The following is a 12204-nucleotide window of genomic DNA, read 5'->3' on the forward strand; positions in this document are numbered from 1 at the left end:
CTTCTGATTTGCATTTTACGCGACAACATTAGGAGATAAATCTGCCCATTTAGGGAACAAAAACAGGAAGATGAAGTTCCTCCTGAGGAAAAGCACAAAATGCCTTTGAAAGGTTTTGTTTAGGACAGGTGGAAGTAGTGAAAGTAGATGGACCAATCAGGTTCAACACAGTTCATGGAAAATAGCACTTTTCTTTAAAAAAAACACCGACATTAATAACAAAAAAACTAAAGAGAGAAATAGTTTAGGAAGCATCTTCAAAAAAAAAAAAGAATCAAGATGCCTCCATTGGGTTGAAAAGCATCTCGATGTTGCAGGAAAAGATTTGGAGCCACATTACTGACATGTGACGCACACTGAAGCCTCTCCGGAGGGTCTAAACTTACACGACACCTCTCACAATAAAAAGTGTGCAGAGAGAGACGAACATGACTAACTGGAGTCATGCTTCTCCATTTACCTCCTGTTGGTAGGCGGGATGGTAACGGAGAGGAAAAAAAGAGGCTTAAACATCGTACAAACACGAACGACAAGAGACGACGTGCGGGTTCACCTACGAGCAGATTCACAGCTCGACAGACCCCTCATACTGGGCCTGTGTTGATGTGTATGTATAGTGTGCATATAAAGCGAGCAATTCAACCCGAAATACAAGCTGTTCTGTTCCAACTTCATGCAAAAAAAAAACAAAAAACAACAACTTCTGAACAAAGACAACAACCATTGACTGACCAAACATCTCCCAAGCGTCCCGTTCCATGGGCTGCAAGAAAGCAAACCTGAAGGAAGGAGCAGGACATCCTCAGATAAACGATGCAAGCAAAGAAAATTAAAAAAAAAATAAGAAGCCGTGTGTCATCATAACCAGCATCACTTAGTCAGCAAGTTTTGCAGTTTTTAAAAATTGCAGCATGTTATAGGCTGCATTAGTGTGCACTTGACACTGAAACAGGAGCCTGGTCTCATTTAAATCCGCACACATTTTGATGCCGAGCTTCCAGTTGCTTCTCGACCGGTGATTTCTTCTATTCTTATTCAACTGTTGCTCAGAGGGATCGTCGTCTCTTTCTGCCCTTCCAGTTGTCAGTCTGGTTGATCACCACGTGCAAAAATAAACCCTTCATACAAAACAGCATCTACTTGTAAAGAGGACTTTCTAACCTAAAAGCATGAAACTTATGCATGTCTGCAGATTCAACCTGCAGGATCCAGAACACATGAACACCTTGTTTTCAATGGAAACACAGAATTATGAAAGCTCACGGCATGCATGAGACACTGAGGTCTTTTAATTTCAAGTGAATCCACAGTTTTACTGAGATATTATGCAACAGACAGAGCTTTTTTTATGCTTAATCACCAGCATGTTGTGAATTATGAGTAGCTCAATATGTTGATCTTTAACTGAATGCCATGTTACTGTGTAGCAGAAAAGAAAGAGGGTCACCTAAGCTTTTCTCTGTTAAATCCGTTATTATTGAAGAAAAGAAGAAAAACAACTGCTGATTCCAAACCTTTATACCAACAGCAGCGTGGTCACTTGTATTCTAACAATCATGCCTCTTACCTGTATCTCTCATTCTAACTTCCTCCCACAGTTCACAGGTAGCAAACACTGACCGAGTCCTCGTAAACGAGTCTAAACCCGGCCGCCCTCTGAGGTGGGGTGGGGGGGGGTGGGGGGGGGGGGGGGGGGGGGGGGGATAAGTTTCACCGCTAAGATTAGACGACTTCCTCAGATGACAGCCAACCGATCCGTGTCCTATAAGAGGAAGCAGGACCTCAGGCTGTTTAGGGTGGAACCGACCCCTCCGCTGGGCCTCCAGGTGAAGAGCACGGGCGAGCTAATGCGGTTCAGAACCTGCCGCCTCTCTCCCTCCCTCCCTCCCTCCCTCCCTCCCTCGAGCGGACCTTCAACTCAACGTGGATGAAGAACAGCGAGCGAGGCAGACGACAAGAGCGCAAAGCCTTTTCATGAGCGGTGAAATATTAACCAACACTGCAGCTCCAAGCAGATGAAGGTGAAGGCAGAGAGGAACCGGGAAGTCATTAGCACTAAATATTCACCCGACACATCACCTGGGACTACACCAGAGATGATCTTTCAAAATAAAAGACATGTTAAATCGGGTCTGTCCGGAGCAAGTCAGTAAAAACGTGTTGCCTTCTTGCGTTTAACAACACATTTGGATAATAAGTAACAGATTAAATCATTCTGATGTTCAATCGGTGGAAGAAGAAGTATTGAAATCATTTGCTGCAGTAAAAGTAGAGATGTCACAAGACGAGTCCTGGATTCAAACTTTCACTTAAAAAAAAAAAAAAATTTCAACCTTATCTTCACTTATCAAAGGTAGGTTTACAGTGAGAGTTGTTACTGATGGAGAGCATCAGTGCTACTTTAGATTTGGTAGTTTCGGGGCGCAATGTTGTTGATAAACTTCCTTGTTCTCTTGGCATCCCACAATGCCGAGTGCAGGGGACGCTACGGACGAGGGTGTCGAGAGCGAACGCCGACAGGTGGAGCATTTGCACAAATTGAGTTTTCGTTGAGCCGTCGTCTCCAACAACCCCGATAGAGCGAGGCGTAAGTGCATCACCAATGCGTGAAGTTGTCCTCCTCACTAGGACAGAGGTGTGCTGGAGACACATCCTCAAAGGCCTGAAGACAAACCGGGAAAGAAAACTAATTTATGTTCTGCCTCCAAAGAGAGGCAGAGATATACAGCGAGCAGAGCCGGCATATTTACACATCAGAGAAACTTAAATTCAGAAGCACATGTTATTCGGTTTAGTTGTAAGAATATTTGATTCATTGAGTTTATTTTGTTTGTTTAGCAACTGTAGCTAAATTGCAGCTCAGGCGCAATGCATCCTGGTACATGTAGGCACAGCTATCAACAGTGAAAGTGTGCGTCGGTTAGAATGGGCTCCTTCAGTGAACCGTCATTGTGTTACCAGGCCACTATTATTGAAACATGAACATGTAAACAGTGAACGCGTTAAATCAAGTGCTTTCAGTGTACAATCAGGTCATCACAACCATTTTAAAGAGCAGCGAGCCGTCATGTGACCTTAATAAAAGTGAAACATTTCCAAAATAATGTCGCAAAGGCAATGAGGGAAAACACAGAGCTAAATTGTTCTCATCTTGATCCTATCAGCTGGTTAAATGCTATGCTTGCTGTTTAACTGAAATTAGATGATTTTTGTGACTAAACACAGAAAAAGATCGTTGCTATCGTCTGTAAGAATCATGAGGTGGAGAGAAACGAAAACGTCAAAGTCTGTAAATGCAGCAAAAGTCAATTTCCTACAAACTAAAAAAGGTAAAGTTATGCAACGGTAAGAACTAAGCTACCAATACAATGATACAGCAACGAGTAGCCTCGTCAGGACACTAGTTAGATTCACAGTTCTTTAGAGGCATTAAATCCTTCTTTAACCAAGTGTGTTCTGAGTTTGTACTTCTTACCAACTGAAGCTGAAAACATTCATCAATCGCTCTGCTTATTGCTGTAGCATCACAGAGGCCGAGACGAAGGCATCACTCAGCTTAGAGAGTAGTTTCAAAGCATTTACAGGAGAAGCCAATCTGTCCCTAAGGCCTTAAACATAAAGACTCTACAAGTTGATAAGATATAAAACCACTCACCATGATCCAGCTTTTAACTGAACAGACAAACGGATTGAAAAGTATCCTCATGTGATCCGAGTACGACTCACAGGTGTAAAGAACACGAACGGCAGCGACGCGAGCCGACAAACCAGAACAACTCGTTTTGTTCCTCCTCAGCTGTTGCATAAATATGACAGGAGCTGCAGGTGCATGTCAACAGATTTACAGTCACTCAGGTCAGGTTCCTCTGTGTGTGTGTGTGTGTGTGTGTGTCTGTGTGTGTGTGTGTGTGTGTGTGTGTCTTAGTTCAAAAGGAAGCCAATTAAATGATCTACTGTGATTTGAGGGCTTTAAGCAAGAAAGAAACAACAGATGCAAACTAACCAGCAATCAAACAGAGTGATATATTATCATTTAGAGCTAAATCTCCTTTAGTGGTCCTTCAGTTTGGGAAACAATCACTTGACTAAACAATCGATTGAATAATAAAGAAAACAATCATCTGATGAATTGATCGTTGCAGCTCTATACTGAAGGAACGCGTGTGACTGACTGAAGACTGAAAGGGCAAATTAAGTAAATTAGCAAATCAAGAAAATAAATACTTGACTAGTTTCTACAATTGTACAATTAGCGAACACTAATTTTGAATCCGGTGACAACAAATTACTTATTTTCCCCCCCAAGTCCGGCCTTCATTGACATCATCTCAAACTTCAGCTTTAAAACAGCACGATGGCAAATTAGGACAAATTTCAAAGCTGCATTAAAAGTAGGGTGAGATGAGTTTAACGTTGCCACTTGTTTGGGAAATTTAAAAAACCTAAAAAGGAGAAGTGGAATTCTGGAAGTTGCTGAAGTTCATTAATGTTTCTTAAAAAACAAAATCAGGGTAAAAAAAGTCAATCAATCAGCGTTGTTATTGTCAAACGGGCCTGAGTGTCTAGACCCATTCGTGTGCCATTTAAAGTGACCAATTACAGTCTTGACAGGATGTGGTGCGACAGTTCACTTTTTCCACTGTGAAAAACAACACAGAGCTCTGGTTCTGTAACTTGTGTGTGTCAACAGTACACCGCTTGAAAAGTTAAGAGAGGGCCGTAAAGGTCCACAAACCCGCTGCGCTGAATATTCAACAGGCTGGTTTTTCCCCTAATAAAAAGCAGAGGCAGCCGAGTTAATGGAGGGGAAAAAGCCTCCAGAGGAAACTGGGATACTTTTTTTTTTTATTCAGTGCTTCAGAAAAAGGGCATGAAATCACAGCGCAGTAAAGCATTTTATCTCCCTGAGGATAATCGACATGAGTACGCCCAGGTGTTTGTTTTCCCAAAGGAGCGTCTCTGTAAGAATAGAAGACAACGACCAAAGTGACCAGATTAAATACTGTATATTTCTGTGCGTGTCGGCGTAATACAACGACGAGCGGCGGCTACTTGTCGTCTCGGCTCTGCGTCTGGCCCTCATTAAGAAATGCCTTTGAAGCTTTTGCAGGAGAACGAACGACCGGACGCCCCGGCGCTGCCGCTCACCACCGATCGGCAGCGCTGTAGCCGCGGCGTTGACCCCCAGCTTGTGCTGTCCGAACCGTTCGCTTCCCCTTTGATGTCCTACGTGAGCCTGCTGAGTTCAGCCGGCCTCAAAGCCTTTCAATTATCCCAGCGAGGAGGGAGGAACTTACAGGAACGAAAGGGGGAAAAAAAAGTCAGCTAAAGGGATTTGTTTTTGTCTTCCTCACTTACTGCTTCTACTGTCTGGAGAGCGGTTAGTCAAAAAAAAGGTCAGAGGAGGAAAAGAAAACACTTCCTGCTACTTCTAAGTAGCTAAAACATGAAGACGTCCCATCAAACCAGAGCTTCATTTGAAAGCTTCTACTCTACGCAGACTGTTCATGAAGAAAAGAGGATCCTTCATGGACATTATGCAACAAGACAGAGTCTAAAGTCATGCTAGCAGCTCTGTGAGATAAAGTCAAAGCTACTGTCACCATGCTAACAGGCTGATGTTAAGCAGGTAGAATGTTTATCATATTTAGCTTATTAACATGCTAATATGTGTTGATTAGCACTGAACACAAAGTACAGCTGAGGCTCATGGGAATGCCAATGCTTTTGCAGGTATTTGGCACTAGAAGTAAAGATAAGGTACCACCAGGGTTCTTACAATTCATCCTGAGGGGAACACGAACATCTGCACCAAATATCACGTCAATCCATCCGATAGCTGTTGAGACGTTTCACTCAAAACTACACGTCAACGTCCCCAATGGTGCTGCAGGAAAAAGACACGGGGTCACCGAAGTCGGTAAGATTCGTCCTCTGGGGACCATCAATGTCTGCACAAAACTCCATGACAATCCATCAGATATTTGTTGTAATTTTGGTTTGATATTTTGGGCTGCATGCTGATCCTAAGAGCTACGCTGCTACCACAGCTATAACGGTGAAATAATAGATCAAAGATCAAATATTTGGGGACATTACCAAGGAGGCATCAAATGAAGTTAACGTGCCATTTCAAATTCGGGGATTAGTTAATAAACTGTTGACGTTGGGGACATCATCACCCTTACTGAGGCTCGTTACCATGCAGGTTGTAAATATATTTGTTCTTTCCCAAAACCTTCTCCTTAAAAGTAACTCTACTCTTAATACTGCATTTAACAACCGACCTGAATCTGCAGTAACTGAAACATTCAAACCAAAAGTACATCTTGCACTCTTCAAACTATTGAAAACGATCACAGTACCTTTACAAACAGGTTCACTGAGCCGGTCTCACTTTAAATAACTAAGGAATAAACAGCGCTCCGAAAGAACCAACAGCACAGTGGTCCATAAAGTTAGAGGATGACTCAACCTTCTGTCGGTCATGTTGCTGTGTAATCACACATGAAGTTATTTCTGGTGCTATCACTTTCCACTCTTCTATTCTTCCTCTGGTGCAGCCGCAGTGCATGAGGATCAACAGCATTATTGGACAACGACAAGCTCAATTATGACAGACAGACATAGACATACAGACACCATCATTACATCTATTTTAGAGGACTTGTACAGTTCATATCCAGAAAAAAAAAAAGAAGCTTGAAAATGATTCTTTGTCGAAATCTGAGCATCAGAGGATAAAATAACTTCTGAGACGAGGATTCAAAATTACAGAGCAACATTTAGGACCATCTGTCAGAGGAATGCAGAGATATCCAAATCCAGCTGAGTCTACAGCATATTGAACTCCTATTGAAAAATGTAGGTGCACAGAGTGCATTAGTGTGAACTTAACAGACGGCATGAAAAGACAACAGCACCAAAAACACCACATTCACTCACAGATAAGTCGGATTCAACAAGCAGAACTCAGGTGAGCCACTAATTCCAGAACTGAACAGAAAGACTCATCAAGCGTACAGTAAGTTACTGCAGTAATAGAACGTTTTACAAATCACACTCAGGGTCCGTTTCACCTGATGCATTGTAAAAGAAATACACTTAAAACCTCTGAGAATCAGAGGTTCAGTGTCCGCTTATAAAGGAATGTCAAATGTTAAACAAAAAAGGCAAATGTGCAGGTTTAACAGGACTTCCCCTCCAATCTTTCCTCAGTTAAACAACTGAAACTAAGACTTCAAAAGGCTACAAAAATGTGCATATTCTTTAAAGTCGTAGTTATGATCACCCTGGAGAGATTAATCCTGCTGGATGACAGCTTCTGGCTCTACTCATACGATTTATTACTCTGAGATTTACTACTTCTGGCTGCATCTAAAAAAGGAGCCAATCAGCTGCTTCTGGGCAACTTTTCTGACACCCAGGTCTCGCCACGTCCCAACCAGTTTCTCATCTTTTATTGGGTCAATTATGATTTCGCCCTCAGCTTATTTAAAAAAGGTAATAACAATTAATTGCAAAAGAACAAAACGGGGCTAATTTATCTGTGCTAGTAATAATTTTTTGGATCAGAAGGATCATTCTCAGCCAAACCAGCTTAAAGTGAATAATCAACTGTATTATGTAATTTAGAAAAGGGTTGCATGCTGCTTTGTTCACTGAGGTAATGATCAATCAAAAGGGCTGTTTTTAGTTGTGTCACTCACTATAAAGAGGAACGGATAAGCTTACCCTTTACTCCAGAGACTGTGAGGTACATCATTAATCAGCCTATTCAGCTCACTGCAGCGTGAAGTTGCCCCGAGCAGCGATTCAGGACTCACAGCCACCTCCTCTAGAACGCAGTAACTCCCCTCGCTTCACAACACCGCCCCCTTCAGGAAACACGCGGATCTGATCCAGAGAGCATGTGGCTCTGTGGACAAACACTTCTAGTAACTGCAAAATGTATGCGTCCTGCTGTGAAGATTTTCTTATTTCATCGATTAACCCGTTTGGTCAATAAAATGCAGACATATTTTACCAGAGCCCATGATGAAGTTTTCAAAACACTTCTTTTACCCAACAAAAAGGTCTAAAAATCCAGAAATAATCCCTAATAAGTCATCAGTAATAAATTCTAATATTTGAGAAACTGGTTTGGCATTTTCCACCATAATGACTCATGTATAAAGCACTGAAAATAAAAAATAAATAGTTGCGAATTGATGAAGAAAATTATTACCTAGGCCTTTTAAACTTTTTCCATCCTCCTCTTCTCCAAGAGTAACTTGTTCAGTCCCGTTTGGACCACTTTGAAGCTTCCACCGTTTCCCTCTCTTTATCCCCCCCCCCCCCCCCCCCCCACCACACACACACACACACACACACACACACACACACACACACACACACACACACACACACACACACACACACACACACACACACACACACACACACACACACATGACCTCCACTGTCCGGCCTGCACTTGACCAAGGACAGGCTGGAGCCTCTTGTTTGTTTAGCTCTCGAGTGGAGTCACTAAGGCGGAGGAGTGGAGCCATGGGCGGGTGAAAAAACACCCAGCGGCCCCATGCAGGAGGAGACCCTCCTCAGCGGGGGCACCACCAGTCTCTGCAGGGTCACCGTTTGTCCTCCTGTTTGACTCCAGGTGCCATCTCTAGTCCTACGCCTTCTTAACAGTACGGGACAAACAAGCAAAGATGTTTTATTTGATGTAATTATTCTTTTCTTCACACTATATTGTTACACCTTACAAAGTGTATAGACATATTCATGTTGTTGCTAATTTGGGCTTTTTATGTATAAATTTGTACACATCACACACACACACACACACACACACACACACACACACACACACACACACACACACACACACACACACACACACACACACACACACACACACACACACACACACACACACTTGTGTACATACTAGTCCAGTCTATAGACTCTACTCCCTGCCTTTATTTGTCCAGCTCTGTTGTGCCTATTTCTGTGTAAGTACATTGAGAGCAATGTAATTATTATGTGTTATTACTCACACACTTAACAAATAGAGTCAAATCTGACTTGTGTTGAATGTCGTACTTTCCCCATGTTTCCTTTCTGCATCTTTACCGACTACGGTAATCCAATTTGATGGAGTGATGAGAATAAAGCAAAACCGTAATAAATAAATAAAAAGAAACATTGACACTTGTTCTCATGTTTATCTTCACCTAAAAATACAACAACTTTGCTTTAAACAAAGTCTCCAGATTCAGCTCCATCTCCGGTGAGAGACCGTCGCTGCCAAAAGCTTTCACTTCTGTTGTCCGCTCCCTCAAAGAGGCATTGTGGGAGAAATTCCCCGTTTTAAGTGCTCCATGTTTGCTTTTGTGCCCAGCGAGCCCACTCGGCTGACCTTTTGGAGACGGACCAGCGAGGTCCAGCGCTGCGTTTCACCTCCGACAGCAGCCAGACAATGAACAACAAGCTAATTAAACCGATGACAGCATGAAGGAGGGGAAGGAGGCTCCGCCACCAAACGCACCGACCTGAAGCTACAGCCACAAAAAAAAACAATGACGAGCATTTTCATTTAAAAGAAGAAAAAAAAAGAAGAACTGGATTCTCCATCTCCTTCAACCCTGTGAACCCCAAGCTATACTTCGTAAGACATTTTACAGCTTCCGTCTATAATAAACGGTGTAGTTTTGGCGATTGTTGAACTAAAACATTCTTGGGTTGAATATATTCTGTGTTGGTTGATGACAGCAGTGATTGACAGCTCTGTGTCTGGAACACCAGCAGCCTGCTGGTCAAACACAAATATGTCAGGAATGTTTTTAGAGCCGGACAAACCTCGTCTGTCATGATTAGACGGTTTGTTTTGTTCGGCCCGCCATAAACACTTGGACCAATTATGTTGTTAATGAGTCACGGGCCACGCTGGGCTGGATTCCAGCCAAACTGTGGCGGCGGTGGGAGAGTAACACGAATGTATAGACCATAATGATCAAACTCTGCATAGACGTGATGGGAGGCTTTAAATGGAGGAGACGTTCTTTTGCAGCCAGTTGTCACGCGAGCCACCGGATATCCTGCCCACTGATTATGTGCCAGCGTGTAATTACTCCAAATCTGGTGATTTTGAATGTTTGCAATAAACTGAAGGATGAAGTATTCTTAAGCTAATAAACTCTTTAGGCTGGAAAAATGCACGTCACAAAGCTGAAAACAGGCCGTTATTCTTCTTAGAGGTACGTGGTTCTCACAGGGCAAATATGATGATCTTATAGAATATGAAGCATTGCTGCAAATTAAAACTACCAACAGAATATATAGGAGTTAAATTGAACACAACCTGAAACATCTACAGCAGTAAACTGCAACACATTAATGCAGCATCTTAATACTTCTTCCCCCACTGACTCCTTCTGAAATCCTCCCGTTTACTGAAAAAACACTGAACAGGAATGTGTTTCTGTTTTGGAAAAGATATGAAAGAGACTACAGAGATAAAGAGATTTCAGGGTCACACGAACGAACACACACACACACACACACACACACACACACACACACACACACACACACACACACACACACACACACACACACACTAGCAGTTTCCTAGTTCGTCTTCACGCTCTTCCTCACATTCATGCCTCTTTAGAACCATTCTTCTTTTACGTCACAATAAAAGAAGAATGGTTCTCCCTTGAAGAAGCAGTGACCGTCACGTTAAAATGACGTAAACTGAGAACAATGCATCTCTGGAGAGGTCTTTCTAAAAATCAATCAGCGCTCCCACAGGAGCCAGCGTTCCCTCTCTCGGGGCTGCAGGCCCAGCTGGTCCACGGTCCAGGTCCTGGGAACAAAAACACCACACCTGCCAGCCTCGGGGGGGCGGCGGCTTTGAACCACATGATGAGCAGGAAACAGCCTCCTAAAGATAAAGATCTCTCTCTCTCCCCCCCCCCATTTCATCCAGATCATTAAACGGCTTCTGAGAGCGGTTGGTCCAATCAATCGATTAAAATCTCATGAATGAATGTCATCAGTAGGACACGAGCAGAAGGCAGCAGCTGACTGTGGGACCAACAGGTGAGCGATACTTGTATACGTACGTTATTACAGAGTCATGCTGTGCAGCTTTAAACTGATCCTGACTAAAGACACGTTTAAAAGAAGAGGTTCAACATGGTGTCGGTTCTGAATTTCTGCTCGTTGTTCATTACCATGAAAAATATGTCGACAAAATGTGCAACTCTTGCCATCCAGAAACATAAAAAGAACAATAGCGTATAAGCTTTATAACACTGGACATCACTTAGATACAGTAACACCAAGACGAAGCAAATCAGTGTGAAACTACAAAACCAGACGAACAGGACTAGTTAACAGCTAACAAGCTAGCTAGCTCATGTTCCTGGCTCACTAGAGCTTCACTTTTTATTTTCAGAACCTTTTTACACAGCTGTTTCCACCGTGTGGCCCTTTATCCTGTCATTATTGTGCAATTATTATACATTTGCTGCCGTCTCCGTTATCGTAGGGTGTTCTGTACGCCTCAGGAGAAACGCATCAGATTGAAGATAAAAGTTAAATATATTCAGGTCCATCTGTTGAGCACCTCGTCCCCAGCTGGCTGGCCTGGCTTTTGCGGTTAGCTCTCAGCTGGCCTCATTGTTTATCAATGGTAAGGTCAGGGCCGCACTGCTTAATGTGTGCCATCAGATTAACTGGCCTCAATGTGCTTTATCATCAGGCATATCACACATGCTAATCTGAGGGACGCGTCGCTGGGACGCCTTGTGATGACAAAGCAAACTGCAGCGATTAAGAGATTTATTCGGCCTCGAAGGGCAAAAGAAAAGACAGGAAAAAAGACCTTATCCATAAAAAGGTCACACCAACGAATTTCAGCAATAAACTCAGTGGAAAGAAAAGAGGCCAAATGAGGTGATGGCGGCACCAAAACGCCCAATTTACTCCTCATTAATTCACACTTTCCCCTCTCCAAAAAGCTTTTCAATGACATTAAGCACTTCTAGAGGCCAGCACCCCCGAAAGAGACCGACTGAAGGACGGACTCGAGCATGTGAAAAGAAAGGAGACGAGAGGGAGGGAGGGAGGGAGGTATGGAGTGATGACTAATCCCATTAGGATTGTTCCACCGAGAGAAGGGGAGATAAAAAGGTG

General features: G+C 43.0%; 1 protein-coding gene across 2 annotated transcripts in view; it reads right to left on the reverse strand.

Moving 5' to 3' along the window:
- Window positions 1-12204, reverse strand: part of kank1a (KN motif and ankyrin repeat domains 1a) — a 51214-nt gene that overhangs the window by 24858 nt on the left and 14152 nt on the right. Inside the window, exon 1 of one of the 2 annotated variants that reach the window (XM_068720822.1) lies at window positions 3656-3728. The exons of the other annotated variant lie outside the window; for it this stretch is intronic. The gene's annotated coding sequence lies outside the window, so the exon portion shown is untranslated. Of the gene's footprint in view, window positions 1-3655; window positions 3729-12204 lie in introns of those variants that run through there. 2 annotated transcript variants of the gene reach the window in all.

This window comes from Cebidichthys violaceus, unplaced genomic scaffold, assembly GCF_023349555.1.
Source record: "Cebidichthys violaceus isolate CVI_PGR_0920_01 unplaced genomic scaffold, fCebVio1.0.p SCAF_26, whole genome shotgun sequence".
NCBI lineage: Eukaryota > Metazoa > Chordata > Actinopteri > Perciformes > Stichaeidae > Cebidichthys > Cebidichthys violaceus.